We start from the raw sequence: 18,426 nt of genomic DNA, 5'->3' as shown, positions 1-18,426 counted from the left end.
ATATTTCTCATGAATATAGGTGCAAAAATCCTTAAAATATTAACAAATAGAATTCAATAATATGTACAAAGAATTATATAACATGACCAGGTAGGATTACTATAGGGAAAACCTGTTTTGGTATTTGAAATTCAATATAATTCATTATATTACAAGGCTAAAGAAGAAAAAATCACAAGTCAAATAATGCAGAAAACAATTATAACAAAATTCAATACCCATTCAAGATAAAAAAAAAACTCTCAAAAATAGGAATAGAGGGGAACTTCCTCAGCTTGATAGAAGGCATCTAATAACTTGGTAAAGAAAAGCTAACCTTATACTTGGTGTAAGGCTCTACACCAGTTTTGTGGTGAAAAGACTAAATGCTTTGGTGAAAGACTGAATTCTTTCCCCCAAACTGTAAATAAGGAAGGAGGTCTGCTTTCTCCACTCTTATTTAACATTGGAAGTTCTAGCCAGAATAGTAAGGCAAGAAAACGAAGTAAAAGGCATAAAGATCAGAAAGGAAAAATGAAACTCCTATTTGCAGATGACATAATTGTTTACATAGAAAAACCCAAGGAATCAAGGAAAAACTCCTAGAACCCACAATGAGTTCTGCAACACTGCAGGATACAAGATAAACATACAAAAATCAATTGCACTTTTATATACTAGTAATGAACATGTGGACTAAAAATTAAAAGTTTAGCATTATTTACAACAGTCAAAAAATGAAATATGGGACTTGTATGCTGAAAACTACTAAATGCAGATGAAAGACATAAAAGCAGATCTGAAAAATAGACATTATGAACTTTATGGCACCAAAGTTCATAAACTTTGTTCAATGATATGAGGTCATTATACCTGTATTCCTTGAAAGAATCAACTTTTCAAACAAAGAAACACCCTAATTTTCTTTCAAAGCCTTTTATCACGGGGCTTTTTAAATAGGTATTAAAAACAATACCTATTTTTAATAAAGTCATAATAATGAACATTTATTGCAAGAATGTTGGGCTAGTACCTGTGATTGCATCATCTCTTTTAGTTCTCACAACAACACTGTGAAGTAGCTCCTATTTTTAGCCATATTTCACATGTGAGTATCCTAAACTGCAAAGAAATTAACAAATTGCTGTGGGTCATACAGCTGGTATGATATAGAACCAGGACTCAAATCCATGTTTATCTGACTCTAAATTCCAAGTTTTTAACAATTATGCTGTACTGTCTGGAGGACTGACAAACTCCAGACTTTGAAAGCTGTCTCAGAACATCTGAATTCTACATCAACCAACACAGTGACATCCTTTCAAGATATCACTGTGATGGACAGTCTTTCTTTTTAATTGAAGTATAATTGAAATAAAATATTATATGAGTTACAGGTGTACAATATAGTGTTTTGATATTATATATTTTACAACATGGTCACCACATTAATTTAGTTACCATCTGTCACCATGGAAAATTATTACAATATTATTGACTATGTTTCATATGCTATACTTTACATCGAGTGACATTAATTTTTTTTTTCTTCAGTATTTGAGCATTTTATTTTTATTTATTTATTTTTAATTTTTTATTAAGGTATGATTGATATACATTCTTTTTTTTTTTCGATAATTATTTTTTATTGAAGGGTAGTTGACACACAGTATTACATTACATTAGTTTCAGGTGTACAACACAGTAATTCAACATTTATATACATGATAATTCTAGGTACCAGCTATCACCATACCAAGTTGTTACAATATTTTGACTATATTCCTTATGCTATACATTACATCCTGGTTACTTATTTATTTTACAATTGGAAGTGTGTTTATATATATATATATGTATAAATTTTTTTTTTGAGGGCATCTCTCATATTTATTGATCAAATGGTTGTTAACAACAATAAAATTCTGTATAGGGGGATCAATGCTCAATGCACAATCATGAATCCACCCCAAGCCTAATTTTCGTCAGTCTCCATTCTTCTGACGCATAACGAACAAGTTCTTACATGGAGTACAAATTCTTACATAGTGAATAAGTTACATGGTGAACATTACAAGGGCAGGAGTGACATTAATTTTATAACAGGAAGTTTGTACCTTTTAATACCCTTCACATATTTTGTCCACCCTCTGGCAACCACCAGTTTATTCTCTGTATTTATTAGTCTGTTTCAGTTTTGTTTGTTCATTTGTATTTTTAGACTCTATGTGTAAGTGAAATCATGTTGTATTTGTTTTTGGCTAACTCATTTCACTTAGCATAATACCATCTAGGCCCATCTATGTTGTTGCAAATGGCAAGATTTCATTCTTTTGTGGTTGAGTAATATTCAATTGAGTATTACTTAATACTGAGTAGTATTGTATGTATACATACCACATCATCTTTATGCATTCACCCACCAATGGATACTTAGGTTTTTTCCTATATCTTAGCTATTGTAAATAATGCTACAGTGAACATAAGTGTGTATATATCTCTTCAAATTGGTGTATTTGTTTGCTTTAGATAAATACCCCGAAGTGGAATTCCTGGATCGTATGGTATTTCTAATTTTAATTTTTTTGGAACCCTCCATACTGCTTTCCATAGTGGCTGCACCAATTTACATTACCACTAACAGTGCATCAAGTTCTCTTTTCTCCATATCTTCACCAACACTTACTATTTCCTGTTTTCCTGATACTAGTCATTGTGACCTGTGTGAGGTGGTATCTGTGGTTTTGATTTACATTTCCCTGATGGTTAGTGCTGTTGAGCATTTTTTTCATGTATCTGTTGGCCATCTGCATGTCTTCTTTGGAAAAATGTCTATTCAGGTCCTCTGCCCATTTTTTAATCAGACTTTTTTTGGCATCAAGTTGTTCTTTATACATTTTGGAAATGAATCCCTTCTCAGACATATCATTTGCAAATATCATTTCCCATTCATTAGGTTGCCTTTTCATTTTTTTTTTTTTTGATGGTTTCCTTCACTGCGCAAAAAAGCTTTTGAGTTATATGCACTTGTTTATTTTTGCTTTTGTTGCTCTTGCCTGAGGAGACAGATCCAAAAAAAAAGTATTGCTGAGATTGAAAGATAACAGTCTTTTTAGGCTTTGTCAAAGGGAAGCAGGAGAACCTCAGACAATACCAATAACAGTTATGTTTGTGTCATCATCCATTTCTTTGAAAGCCTTATCTTCACTAGAAGTCTGTACTTTCTTTTTCTGTCAGGAGAGCAGAACCACCTTACAGCATTACTAGCCCTGTGAGAAGTAAAATAGCCCTAGCTACAACTCTGAAGTACATCCCACTGCAAACTAACCCCTGGACTTTAGCACATATTTTCATAAATGCACTCTTACTTGGACCCAACCCTCCTTCTGGAATCTGTGTTACAGCTGCTGTCAGCTTGGCCTCACTCTCCTTATGATAACAGCTGCCAGGGATGACCCCTTCCAGTGTGGGGGGATAAGAGGAAGAGGGACTTCCCAGTAAGATTGTTTCTCCAAAGATACGTTATCCTTGGCAGCTGCCAAGGACCTGTCACTTGTGAAGTCTAGACCAGGTCTCTGTGATAATCACTTCCCTTCTTGATCCTCATTCAGCAAAAGAAAATGTAGAGACTTGAGCATTTTCTCATCAGAGTAAGAGCTTGCACACCTGTGCATAAAGGTGATGGGTCATAATACTAAGAACAAAGAGCCTTTCTAAGATTCAAAAGGAGGGCAGAGTCGCAGCCATCTGTAACAGCTGAAAGGGGTATTTGGGAAAACCAAATCCCTCAGCAATAACTTGAGATATGTTTTCTCACATAAGCAGATCCCTATACCCAAGAGGTAACATCACTGAGTTTAAATTCTGTGGGCCATTCAGCACTTGGAAAAGTCATTTTGTTAATACTAAACAATAAAATTCTCTTGGTCACTGGAAATGCAGTTTAATATAGAGTCACACAACTTCATAGATTTCTTTCCCCTAGGGAATATTTATAGTTTTCCAAACGTGATTTATTTCACACAAAAATTATCTTTTTAATTATATACATTCTTAGCTTATAGAAATCTTCTTTGTGTCTCAAATTCCTCGTACTGATGTGAGACAAACTTTAGTAAGAACACAAAGCAATCACTTCAGACAAGCAGTTACATTTCTGGTGTCATTCTGTCCTTTTTTTTTTTTAATGGAATATTACCCGAATTTGCATGTCATCCTTGTGCAGGGGCCATGGTAATGTTCTGTGTATCATTCCAATTTTAGTATATGTGCTGCCAAAGTGAACACTGGTGTCTTTCTGTCTTAAAATAAATTTTTTAAAGTGAAAGGTATATTATGGAGGAGATGTTACTTAGTAGTTCTGTGTACTGGTCTTTTTAAGGCTTCACTAATACTAGCAGTTGGTAAGTTTGGAGATCAGAGTCAACATATCGGCTTTTACAAGTTCGTAAATGTTATTAGTCCTTTGGTCACACTAGTATGCTAAACAAGAATTTTTTTTTGGTTAATTTATTTATTTACAGTGAAAAGTAACCTGCTAAGAGGACCAGGGGAATTTGTGTTATTTGCTCTCACTATGTGTCTTTCCAAGTAGAAGATCCAATTTTATAAACTGAATAAAGATCAGACATCTTTCTTTCTGAATACGTAATACAGTCAAAGGAATTAAGTAAAGTCAATGAGCTCAAGCTCTGGTGACTTTATGCATTCTCCTCTACTCAGGACCAAGTGCCTTATCCATCAGAATACCCTTGGCAACCTGGCCAGGACTTAGAGAAGCCCTTAGCACTGATGCTGTTTTTCCTAGACTCCACAAACCCATGGTAGTCCATTGGGACAACTTATAAGGTGTGGTTTTTCTTACATTAGCTACCTTTATGATGGCTGCTTTCTGGGGATACAGAGTAATTGTAGGGAAATGTGCTAGGAGCCATGGATGACATAGAAATATATTCATCATGGATATTACTTCCAAGGAGATCTAGTTTGGTTGGTAAAGCCCATGCTATATAAATATTGGCTCAAAATGTCCCTCACATTTCTTAGTTCTCCATAGGATAAATAATAGGGTGATAATAACCATCCCCAAATTATTTCTCTGGTCACATCCCTTCCTCTTCTGCCAAAGCTTTGGTTCCAGTTCCTTCTGAAGAGCCCGTGATGTGTTTCCCATGTGCCCTCTGGACTTCTCTTGGCTCCCACGGACACCCACATTTCCCTCCTTTCCTGTCCTTGCCCTCTGTGGTGGTGTCTCCCATTGCTGTTAACCGCCAAGAAGCCGTGTGGTCACAATGTTCAGTAAAGACATTGTTCCCATCATTGCCCACCAGGGGCAGTACAGGGGCTGCCCATGGTTGTGCCCAGTGTGTGGAGTCTGCACTCGGCCACAACCTACAGTGCCACTAACCATTTTAGGCCTCCCACTCTAGCTCAGTCCTGAGCCTATGGGACCTGGGCCAGAGGAGGGACCCTGTGGTATAGTTGAAAGTTCAAGGACTTCCACATCACACAGGCCTGGGTTGGAATGCCTCCTCTGCCGTTACCTACCTGCAAGGTCCTTAAGCATTTTACTTGGCTTCTCTGAGTCTCCAGATCTTGCCAAGTCTGTCGTATAGAAATTAGGTTGTTCTGAGCATTGAATAGAATAATGTGAGTAAAGTATCTAGCACAGTGGCTGGCAAATGATAAGTAGAAGCAGCAGCTATTTTGATGTATTCATTTAATTTATCTTAATTCCCCATCTTCTGGGCACTGTGCTGTATGTGAGGCCTAAAAAGATGAAGAAGCTGCTGTATCAGGGAGTTTTCTGTCTACTAATGGGGATCAGCCTGTAAATAAATAACAATGATAAAGTATTATAGTTGCTCTTTTAGAATTCTGCATGTCTGTCATTCTTACCATTATCCAAGATAAAACATGATATCCCAGAAAAGGTACAAGTGACATGCTGTGAGAGTTCAGGGGAGAGCATATCCTATTCTACGTTCATTGGTTAATGAGAAATGCACTGGCACTTATCAGCATAATGTGTTTGCTGTATTTGTGTCCTTAGATTTCTTGTTTCATCACCCCACCGTTTGTGTGAATGTGGAATAGTAGATCAAACCTGAAATGAATTGAATGATGGGGCATATAGGTGGATGTTTGAACTTAGTTTGATAAGTGGAGCAGCACTTCATTTTCAAAATATAAAAGAACCTATTTCCATGATGGTTTCTTTCCTGTTGATGATATTCACATCATCTGCTAAATAGAAAAGTTATAACTGGGATATACATTGGAGTAAAAGGAAAATGGATGCTGTATCCCAAATTGTGCTCCTGAATGCCATCACTGTCTAGGATCTGCCATTCATAAAAGATTAAATGTGAGGCAGGCACATATCTGAATACATGCATGTCAGTCTTGCCATCTGTTTTAATTTTGCTTAAAATAATGAGAGCTTTTTTTTAACCCATTTACTTGAGTTTGTGCCGATTCTTTTCATGTTCATTAGCTGGAAGTAGCCTGTGGTATTTAGCTAGTGTTTCAGAATCCCACTAAGACTAGCTTTAATTAAATTATTGGAAATGTCTTTAAAGCTGTATATTTTATTGTTGGGACTAGAATCACTAAAATATTGATACATAGACTGGGAAATGTATACTGTAATTTAACATAAAAATAGCAAACAAAGGAACATTGTTAGTTTGCACAGCTCTTGTGAGTACTAAGAGCAGGTAAGCAAAATGCTTTTCTGAAGTAGGATACTTTTTATGTTGCATAAAATTTTTTGAATTATTAAAAAATTAGTAATTTCTGTGTTCAAATCTACTATCTCCTTGTTCTCTTTTTGTACAATTTTTTATCATATTACCATGTGATTACCATTTCTCTCAACCTCTAAATCCCTTTCCAACCTGCTCCTACCCCCTAAGTAAAACCTCTCTTGCCCTATACAAATTTTACCTTGTGCTGAGGCAGAAAGTAAACTGGCATGATGATAATGTAATTCATGGTAACCTGGAAATATCATCTAGATGAAAATTATAGTTGATTAAAAGCAGTAACTCCTAAATTTAAGAATTGCTCTCAGAAGTCACCATGGAAACATGAGGCCAGTATTATTGTTTTTCTTGGTAATACACAAAGAACTGTATATCCTCAGCAGGTAGAATTGATCAAATGTAACAGCCATGGCCCTGAAGATTTTATAGGGTTGACTGCTTGTCAACATTTCAGTATGTCTGTCACTTAATACCATCAAGTGTTGTGCAATGCAGAACTTCAACTGAACTGGCCCTCAGTCAAGTACTTTTGTTGATAGAAATGTGGGACTGAATACATTTTAAGCAGTATGAAATCCAGGAGACCTGCTGCCTTCTTGTCTTAGATAGTGACTATAATGGTGATTAGGCCTCAGACTTATATGAAGACTCTCTTATAATCAAAGCTCTTATAGTTACCATTCATACTTTATTAATAAACAAATACTGCCCCAGGAGGTAAAAAATTAAACCAACTGACATCAAATCTAGGCATCTGACTTTCATTAAATTATCTATTATTTCTTCTCATCTTGTATGGCATTCTTTCTCTGTTTAAGAAAAGCTTTACTTTGCAGACCACAGGGCAAATAAGAGTTCAATACAGAAAAAAACCTAAAAAGATTCACAGTCTAAGTATAGCTAAAACACCTCTCTGAGTCCCTAAATTCAGTTATAGTGCTTTTCTTTGATAATTTTGAGCCATATTGATGGAAATATTTGGTGACTTTGGAGACCTGCAATGTCAGGGGTGGAATGGAGGAGTAGATAATTATTAGCATGTGCAGTAACTGCAATCCCGAGGGATTTTTTTCTAGATAGTACTTAAAGAGAAAACATTCTTTACTGTTGGAGTGAAAAAGTAGCTTATTACCTACTGTGGCACCATCTGGTGATTTCGTTTTTAATGTTACTGCATATTTATTAAGAACATACAATGTACCAGGTATGCTCACTAGAAAGTGGACTCAGCTTCATCCTAATGGACTCAGCATATATTGCTAATTGACAAAAATACAGGAAATAAACAAGTGGACTGCTTTGTTGGAAATACATGGTTCTGATAAGGTGCTTTGTTTTCCCCAACCCCTAGACATGTTTCATTTCATATAGGTAAAGAAATCACAAAAATTTTAGACAGAAGCAAAAAGAACTGTTATGTGGTTGTGTCAACATGGACAAGTTTCAGAAGATTATAAAGTGCTTAAGGACAAGGATCCACTCTTTTTTCAATATTATTATCTACAGTTCTTCAATTGTTCAACGTAGAACAAAAAAGAATATTTTTTAGACTGCTTCCATCCTATAGTACTGCCAGTCCTAAACAAAATATTGTCAAATTAAGTGCAACAATTTACTAAAAACAGATGATATATCATAACTGAATGAGAGTATCCTGGGAATACAAAGCATTAAGAAGTTAATCAAGGTGATTTATCACATTAACATAAAAAGGAAAAAAACATCAGATAAACATTTCAATTAATGTAAAAGTAGTTGGTAAAGCTTGATGACCATTGGTGATTTTTAAAAAATTCTTAGCAAACTAGGAATAGACAGGAGCTTCATTAATCTGATAAAGATTATTTGCAAAATATCTGTGGCAAACATCTTATTTAATAGTGAAATATTGAAAGCTTTTTTTTCCCTTATAGTGGGAACAATACAGATATACCTGATATCTCCTCTTCTGTTCAGCATTAAACTGGAAGTCCTAGCTGGTGCAATAACGGAAGAAAAATAAATAAAAGTATAGTAGACAAATGGCCTCCAATGATGTCAACATCCTAATTCTTGGAATCTGTGAATATGGCAAGAGACACTTAGAAGATGTAATTAAGTTACAGACATTAAGATAAGGCTAATTGAATGTGCTAAAGATGACCTAATTTATACCCTCACTCTTACCATATAGAAGATTAGTATTTTAAAAATCAGTTGCTTTTTTGTATCCCAGTAGCAACAAATGGAAATTTAAATTTAAAAAAATACCACTCAGAAAAAAATTACAATATTAAATGCCCATACCATAAAGCTATGGAGTGTATTATGTAAAAAAATTAAATCTGCAATAAGTAGAAAAACATTATTTTTATTGATTAAAAAACTCAGTATTGTAAAGATAACAACTCCCCATAACTCAGCAAAATTCCTATACAGTTTTTGTATGTGTGTATAAACTGAAAAGCTGATTTAAAATTTTATATGGAAATAGTGCAAAGAATATGCAAGGCAATCTTGAAAAAGACAAACTGGGAGTCTTACACTTCAAGATGTCAAAATCCATTTTAAAGTTAGAGAATAAAAACAGTATGGTATTGGAGCAAAGGTAGATAAACCAACCAATGGAACAGAATGGAGAGTTGGAAAATAGATCCACACAGGTTAATAGAAATGGGTTATTTCTATTAACCTGTCTTCAAGTGCACCGATTCTTTTGTCTATGGTATTCAATGTGCAGATGAATGTGTTGAAAGAGTTCTTCATCTTAGATTTTTTTTCTAGTATTTCCATTTAACTCTTTTTATAGTTTTCACTTCCCTGGCAAAAGTCCCTGTTTGTTCACACATGTTTTCTACTTTTTCTACTGAATCCTTTCACATGTTAATCTTAGGTATTTTAAAGTCCATGCTTCGTAGTTCCATATCTAGGTCATTCATTTTTTAGTATGATTCTGTTTTGCTTTAGCTCTTGAAAATAGGCTGAGTTTATTTCCCATGCCTTGTAATTTTGGAATGAATGATCAGCGTTGTGTATGGAAGAATAGTCACAACTGGGTAAATAATATTCATAGCTGGAAATGGTTTGACCTCTTCTCCTCAGTGTGAGTGTGCACTTGCCTCAGTCTAATTAGGAGCTGAGGTGGGTTTGAGTTTTATTGTTGCCATGGTTACCTTCAAGGCTTCAAATTCGTCTGGAATGACTGTTGCTACCTTGACTCCAGGTGCCAAAGATTTTTCTCAGTGTCCCTGGTTCTCTCTCACCTTTCATCAGTCCCTGCATATCTGTTCCACAGAAGTGGTACTTTTCACATTGCTGCCTCTCTCCCAGCAGTAGATTGCCATTGTTCTTACTTGGTACTATGCTTATTGTGGGGGCCGGAGTGGGGCTTTCTCTTGCCTAGGTCCAGCTTCAGTCTTAACCAATTCCTGTATACCTAGGTCTCAGGGCTTTCTTAGCATTTCTGCTCCTCTACCCTGTGACAGACAAATTCTGCCTTGTATTTATGGTGGTTCTTGAGTGGGAAAGAGATCCTGCCTTCCGTGTGTGGTAGCAGAACTTTGCTTTCTGTGGGTATTAGATGTAGCAGAGTAGGGGCAGAGGGCTTTAGCTTTTAATCCCGGTTTTAGTTCTGCCCCTCCACCAGAAGTAATGGAATATCGCCAGGGTCTTAGGGATGAAATGGTTGCTGCTCCATCCCAGTGGCATAAGGTTTTGCTTTGTAGGAGAAAAGGATCTGGGGAAACAGGCAGTGTTTTGTGCTTGTCTTGTAGCAGTAGCCAATCACCTCCTCCATATGTGCTCCACTGAGGGGAGTTCTTGGCTTCCAACCCAAGTTCGTGGCCCCAGTCTTGCTTATGAGCACCCAGTGGGGCCCTTTGGCAAAGAGCTTTCAAGTGAGTACAAAATCCCTTTGTGTCTAAGGTCCCCAACTATTCTGAAAGATAGCGTGGCCTTTAAGAATTCACTAAAAATTGGAGTTGGTTTCTTCTCATCTGCTGCTTTATGGAGGTCACTGCTTTCACCCATGCTTGGCCATAGCTAAAACAGTTCCTGTGTCCCAGCTCCCCTTGGATGGGCTTATTCTTCTCTGGAATTCAATTACTTAGTTGCCTTTTGACCTCAGCTCTCTGAAGAGCTCGAAAAAAGTTATAATTGTGTAGATTTTCTTTTTTCTCATTGTTATGGTAGGAGCACTGTGCTCTGTGGAGCTCAAAATCCTAAGCAGAGGTAGAATGATAAAGTCACTTTGGAGAACTGTTCAGCAGTATCTATTAAAGCCAACATTAATTTTAAGAGGATGTGTTTCTTTTCAGTGGTAATACCTATTAACGTTTGATGTGTCCCTGCCTTTGATGTGGTTTGAGCCTTATATCTTCAGTATGTCCTAAAACGGGCCTAGTTGTTATCTGATATCTATCCTTCTCCTTCATTTTTTTCTTCTAAGTGTACATTGCCACAATATAAGGATATGTGCACTGTGGAATATAGAATTTGAGGAGACCTTGATAAGCTAGTTCTTGAGTAAAATGCTATCTATTAGCAAGATGTTATATGGCCAGCTACATAAGCAGGTAATACTGGGTGAGATTTTGATCTGATTAGTATCTGTGACTGATTATTTACCCTTTTATTCAGTAGCAGTACTCATGTCAATACCTAAAGGACAGCCATGTAGGTGGGACTTGATGATTATTAGGGAATGTAGCAGAAAGACAGAAGGGGTAGAATTGACTTTTCCATTTTAGGTTGTTTCTTGATTATAAAAATAATATGCTTGATCATGGAAATTTTGGAAACATCCTAGAAATATAAAAAGAAAACTGAGCACTCCTATACTCCCACCATCCAGATATAACCATTGTTTAGCTTTTAGTCTGTTCCAGTCTTTTTTCCTATGTGCATGCAAATGTGTGAGAATGTGTGTTTATGTGTCAGAGTGTTTTAACTTTCTCAAGGTCTTCACAACAACAGTAACAAGAAAACAGGAAATCATTAAAAAAAAAGGAGTTAATTTAGATTCTTACTCAGGAGTGGGGTAGTCAGGCATAAGTTTAATTTAAACTTCAGCACAAGAAATATTTTATTTGGAACTTGGCTAAAAGAGACAAATTGGGGCCATCTGGTTTTAATCCCGCCTCACCAGCTGAGCCAAGCAGCTCACCTTCTCCTCAGTCTGCACTTCCCGTGCTGTTTGGCAGAGAAGTACACACCCTGGCATGATGGCCAAACAAATTAATGCTTCTTAAGTCGGCTTGTAATTAATAACTCCTGACAGAACATGAATCTTCTGTAGACTTGGAATCTTGCCTAATTTTATCTGAGACAAGTAATTAGATCCTGAGGATGGATAAGGCTCGTTCCTCTGAGCATCTGCCAAGCAGCCTACATCTGTACGTGGATGATTAAAATCTGAAAATGGCTGGAGGTTTTCTCATGTGTCACATCACTGAAGATAATTATTTGTACCCCATCTCCAAAGCCCAACACTTCCCGAAACAAGATTTAAAATGGATCAAAAAAGGCTATACTTATAGTCATCTCAATTGTTTGGTTAGCATCTGTTTTCTATTCTTCTCTTTATTCAACTCATACATTTTCTATGCAGTCAAATTAAATCCAACGGATGGGTTTCTCAGTAGCTGTGAACACAATCTCAAGTTGATGTTTATGCTTTTCTCTGGAACTCGGTCTATCTACCAATGGATTCATGTTTACTGAACTCCTTTCTAAGAATCTACTAGGACACTCCCAACAAAGGATTTCTGTTTGGCAACTTGTCTTCATGTTATAGTTCTAAGTCAGAACTTTATACTGCCTGCCTGGTAACCCTTCCCAAAGGTTCAGAGGGAATACTTTTCTTTTGTCTACTTTTATTTCATTTCCTTAAAGCAGAATTTCTCAACTCAGCACTATTAACATTTGAACAGGGTAACTCTCTGCTGTGGGGGACTCTCTCGTGCACTGTATGGCACTTAACATCCTCCCTGGCCTTTGCCCACTAGGCACCAGTAGCAACCAATGCCCCCTCTAAGTTTTGATGATCAAAAGTGTTTCCAGTCATTGCCTAATATCCCTTGGAGGTTACGGTCACCCTTGTTGAAACCCTCTGGACTAAAAAATAGTATTCACATCTCAGTGGTGACAGTAAGATAAAGTAGGTCTTTATTTATTGGTAAAATGTATCTGGTATTCTAAGCTAGTTCATGCATCTCTTCAACAAAATTACTATTAAACAATGCAGCAGGCATGTGTGGAAGGCAGGTGATGGAACACATATTCGGATTTAACCAAGCTGGTACTTTCTAGTAGCTGGATTTGGTAGATGCATATAGTTTATAAAAAGTTGGGCCCTACTGTTTGTGAGCCATCAGCACTTTAAAGATAAGAAAGGGAGATATGTGAGTAATTTTACATGTGGAGGTGCTCCTCTCAGGGGCCCAGCTCTGCTTCTGAAAGTGCTATACTCTTGCAGAGGCCAGGCACAGCGAGGAATAGCCAAGGTTTATTGCATAATTTTCAATAGGCATGAACATTCAAAAAATAACCTGGTGGTTTGCCAACAAAGGAGTAGCCCAAAGTAACTGTAATTATTTGGGAGAAAGGTTTTTATTGCAACTAAGGATATTGTGAATTTGTAATAAGGAAAAAGTAGAATGCTTTGTTATTGGTTGTTATGGGGTGAAGCCACTCGATTCATTTAGAAGAGTAGTAGGTGCTAAAATAGAATAGAAAAAGCACTCCAGGAATCTTCCCTCTGTCTTTGCTTAAAATCAGTGCTAAGGTCAAATTCTATTTTTTTAATTGAGGTATACAATGATGTTGGTTTCAGTTGTACAACAGCTTCAAAATAATACTGGTTTCAGGTGTACTACATAGTAATTTGACAATTATGTACATTACTAAATGCTCACTGTGATAAGTGCAGTTACCATCTGTCAGTATACAAATATATTGAAATATTATTGACTATATTCCATACACTGTACTTTTATCCCCGTGACTAATTTATAATTTGATGTTTGTGCCTCTTTAGCCTTTTCACCTATTTCACCCATCATCCTACCCCCCGCCCATAAGACAACCACCCATTTGTTCTCTATCTTTATGAGTCTGTTTTGGTTTTGTTTTGTTTGCTTGTTTGATTTGTTTTTTAGATTCCACGTGTAAGTGAAAGCACCTGGTATTTATCTTTCTCTGTCTGATCTATTTGACTTAGCATAAAGCCCTCTAGGCTGATTCATTTTTCACAAATTGGAAGGTTTCATTCTTTTTATGGCTGTGTAATATTCCATTGTACACATGTACCACATCTTTATGCAGTCATCTATCAATGGACACTTAGGTTGCTTCCATATCTTGGGTATTGTAAATAATGCTGTAATAAACAAGGAGTGTATAAATCTTTTCAAATTAGTGATTTTTGTTTTCTTCAGGTAAATTTCCAGAAATGGAATTACTGAGTCCTATGATATTTCTACTTTTAGTATTTTGAGAAACCTCCATACTGCTTCCCTTAGTGGCTGCACCAATTTTTATTCCCACCAACAGTATAGGAGGGTCCCCTTTTCTCCATATCCTTGGCAACACTTGTTATTTCTTGTCTTTTGGATACTAGCCATTATGACATGTGTGGGATATCTCATTGTGGTTTTGATTGATTTCCCTGATGATTAATGATGTTGAGTGTCTTTTACTGTGTCTGTTGGCCATCTGTATGTCTTTTTTGGAAAAATGTCTATAGGTCAAATTCTCATGGTAGGAACTCAGAAGAGCATCTGGTTATCCTAAAGGCATACATATATAAAAGCATGAAAATTTAAGGCATATTCATTGTGAAAACATGAAAGTTAGATAAGCAATGATAATGTTCTTTTAACAGCAGAGAACTTAAATATTAGTGTTTGGCTGCATGGATGTTATGGGAGGGTAAAACAGGGATTTCCTGGTATCACGTACTTATGTAGAAGTGCCCAGTTACCTTCCAAATGGTAACTGGGGACTTCCTGTGAAGTTGTAAAGTTATGGAAAAGCCTTTTACAAATAAATTTTTAGAAGATAAAAAGTCTTTAATGATTGAATACGTGAAAATAGGTCTACTTAGCAAAACACAACGTAAAAGATTAATTATTGCATAGTTTTCAGGAAATCCATACAAAATATTTATTCAAATAGCTAAAAAAGAGGTTGAAGATGTAAGTTCTTAAAGGAGTAGCAAAAAGAAATTTGGTATGTGGGGTTTCTTTGTTTCTTTCACTTAGAATGGGATATTTTTGGTTCCAGGGGGCATTTGTTACAGGTATTCAAAAAATTTACTGAAGTCACTCTTATATTCTTACCTCTTACCCTCTGACCCCTCCCACAGGGGCCCTTTTGGAAAAGGTTGCAAGAACTTCTCTACTGAGTTATAAAGTATGCTGAGTATCTGCCATTACTAGAAACAATGTGGCACTAGTCCTATAGGATGAGAAATTATTTTTTCATTAATTTATAGTTCTTATTAGCAAAATGAACAAACCATTTAAGGACTCAAGTGATCACTATAAACCCAAAGTGTATATTTTCTAAGAATAGTTTCGGCTAAATTTTAAAATCCAAGTAGACAGTTAGATGCCATATTATTCTGTGTCCACTCATGTCTGCAGAGGATTGCATATTGGTTATCATTTTAAAATGGCAATTCTAGATACTTTATTTACCAACTGGAGATAAATGTTTAAAGAAAATTGTAGTAGTCTTCTGGAGACACTTTGCTTTTTTAAAGAGAGGCTAACTTTTTATTCATTCCTTTCTTGCAAGTTGAAGTTCATATTTATTGAACAAGGTTGAAAAGATCAAAGTTGGTTTGTTTGTGTTAGTTTAAACATAAATCATTCACTCTTCACTTATTTAAGGATGAGCACAGTAAAGAATCTATAAGTAGTGGAGTACAAGATTCATTTTAGAAAATGTGCTTGCTACTAGAAAAAATTTGTAGATGTACACTGCTCCAGCTGGGCATGAAAGAACAGCTGGAAATACCCATGGAGCTATTTTTAATGAAGGAGAGGCAAGTTCCCTGCTCTCTTTGAGGGCTCAGGAGATGGTTCCTTGGAGAATAGCTGCTTTGATGAGCCCTGAAAATATAAGATCAGAGATGGGGTGAATAGTGTCAGAAATGATGAACTAAGACCAAGGATATTCATGCATTGTATCTCATGCCACCCCAAAAGTTGTTTTAAATTGCCAAAAAGATTCTGCCAATTACAAATGAAACCCCTTAATATTCTGCTTCTTGCAATTTATCATCAAGCAATCATCATGAATTTTCATACAGATTTAGCCATGCAAATATTCCTAGCTGTTGATACAATATTAGTAATACCAGGAAGGGAACAACCTGAAAGTTCAAAAATAGGGAAGAAAGTAAAAGTATTGAGATATTCTTGCACCGATTTGTTGGAATTCTGTGTAGCCATTAAAATGACATTTCAAAAGAATATTTAGTGCAAGCCAAAATATTTACTTCATGTTAAACACAAAAAGAAAAGCTATAAAATAATACATATATAGTGATTTATGTGTGTTTATAGACTTTTATATGACTAGGAGGGCACATACTAAAAAATGTTGGCCATTATGGATTAGGAACGCATTATTTCCACTTCTTTTGGCATGTATTTTAAAGATCAGTTTATAGTTCTTTCATTTTTAAAATTCATATATTAAACACATGTATTGGATACCTTCTGTGAGCCACGTGCTGCTCTTGAGTCATGCATAATGTTAAGTAATGCCTGCCTTCCTCAGCATATCTCATTTAAAAATTACGTCTTTATAAGTCAATGGGGAAAACAGTTGTCAGAACTAAAAGCCCATTTTAAATGAAAATTTGGCTTTCAGAGTGGCCAGTAGTGTTTAGAAGAGTAAGCTTTCAAGCCTGTCTTTAGACAAAGGAGGGCTAACAGGAGCAGGACACCTAACCCTGTCTCCCATCTCCCTTCTGATGATGCTTTTAGGCTGCCTGCCAGGGAAAATGAACACAGGGATGGGAATAAACACATGCCTCAGGTGGGATTGCCTCAGAGTTATGGAGGAGGATTTTTAGTCTCTGCTGTTAATGGTTTGGTCCTGTTAAAAATAAAATACCTTCTGAGTAGTTTAGATGGTGGTAACCTGACCTCATTATTCTAGCAGAGAAAGCACACAACTTCTTTACTGCAGTTGAGGAAGGGAAGTAAAATGAAAACAGAACTATCAGCATGTAAAAAGGATGAAAAAGAAGAGCTCCTGGCTGTTCAGCAGAGTGAAGAGAAGACGGCTGTGAAAGCAGTGCAGGACAAGCCGGGAGAGCCCCATAGACACACTGCTCTGTTGTCCTAGGGGCTAAGGGGAGAGGCAGCAAAGAAAAATCCAAGCTGTGGTTCAAGCTGTGTGGCCATTTGTGAAGTTATCAGAACCTGTAATAATTTTTCTAGCATTTTAATAAAATCCACCATTAATATTTAAGTTTAATGATTTTAAATTGGTCTTTCTAATCTAGCACTCTCCCTGAGCACAAACTTGGAAATTTTTTTCAAAGCTGTTTCAGCAATTGAAGGCTGAAATTAAGCTGTAATTTAAAATGTTTTGCTTAAATATAAAGCTTCCTTTTTACACCTCTTTTATGGCATAGCTAGTCACGAATTGATGGCTTACTTTAATATTTTAGGACCAGGTGAAATCCCTGTCTGTGCTTTGGGTATGTTCATTCATTTATCAGGATCATGTCACCTTCCAGGCATATACTTAAAAATTGATCATTGTAAATAAATGCAAAGCACCCTTTGAGGAAAACATCCTTTATGGGCCAGACTTTAAAACTGGAATATGCAATTGGAAGCTGTAGGGGTTGGTGTACAATTCTGCACTTATAGTGTTTGTCAACCATTGAGGCAATTACAGAATAATTATATTGAAAAGAAAAATTCTGAAAAACACCTCTCTGTTGTGATAACGTGCAGAGCAGTCTCCCCAAATTTTTCACTTTGTTATTTTCATTACCATTTTTATTAGTTGATAAGTAAAGTTCCACAGATGTAGTGATAAACAAAAAGGAAAATATCCTGCAAGTGTGATTCTGTTCTCTTAAGATGTTAAGATATCTGTTCTTTTCTTGATTTTAATCTTTTAATCACTGATCCCTTGACTTAAAAAAAAATCAAACACTTAAAATCACACTTCTATTATAATTATTTGTATTTGGGGCACTAGATTTTGTACACAGACCATTCTTATCTAATTTGAGCAATCTAATTTATAAACTTGGTAATCACAAGTAAAATTAGTGCTTTTATTTCATATGTGTTCCTATGCCATACACTTAACTTAAGAATCCATGAAATAATGTGTGTCCTCAAAGGGGGGAAAAAAGATCCAAATTTGACAACTGCACTATTATATAACAAATTAGGGCAGTTTAGTTTCAACCATATTGAGCTAACAGCATAGGCACCTATTTTTAAATTGAACTCTGAAATTTTTTCAGCTGCCTTTCAGCTGCACACTGACATGTGAAAATCTACCTTTTGTTTTATTGGAGTATAGTTGCCACACAATATTGTGTTAGTTTCAGGTGCACAGCACAGTGCTTCGACACTTGTATACATTATGAAATGTTCCTCACAGGAAGTATGGTTCCCATCAGTCACCAAACACAGTTATCACAATATTTTTTAAAAAG

The 18,426-nt window shown here is 36.0% G+C and overlaps 1 protein-coding gene, 1 long non-coding RNA gene and 1 other non-coding gene across 8 annotated transcripts in view; 2 read left to right on the top strand and 1 right to left on the bottom strand.

Moving 5' to 3' along the window:
- The window catches only part of ANKRD44 (ankyrin repeat domain 44), a 287,374-nt gene that overhangs the window by 224,183 nt on the left and 44,765 nt on the right, over positions 1-18,426 (top strand). The window lies entirely within an intron of this gene.
- On the top strand, positions 949-14,652 carry LOC130684090 (uncharacterized). Its single transcript, XR_008998221.1, has 3 exons — positions 949-1,532; positions 2,090-8,807; positions 12,263-14,652. It is a non-coding gene; the product is annotated as an uncharacterized LOC130684090 (long non-coding RNA).
- On the bottom strand, positions 4,160-4,266 carry LOC118909784 (U6 spliceosomal RNA). Its single transcript, XR_005023745.1, has one exon. It is a non-coding gene; the product is annotated as a U6 spliceosomal RNA (small nuclear RNA).

Source organism: Manis pentadactyla, chromosome 6 (assembly GCF_030020395.1).
Source record: "Manis pentadactyla isolate mManPen7 chromosome 6, mManPen7.hap1, whole genome shotgun sequence".
Classification (NCBI taxonomy): Eukaryota; Metazoa; Chordata; class Mammalia; order Pholidota; family Manidae; genus Manis; species Manis pentadactyla.
This window is presented reverse-complemented; position numbering and strand designations above follow the sequence as displayed.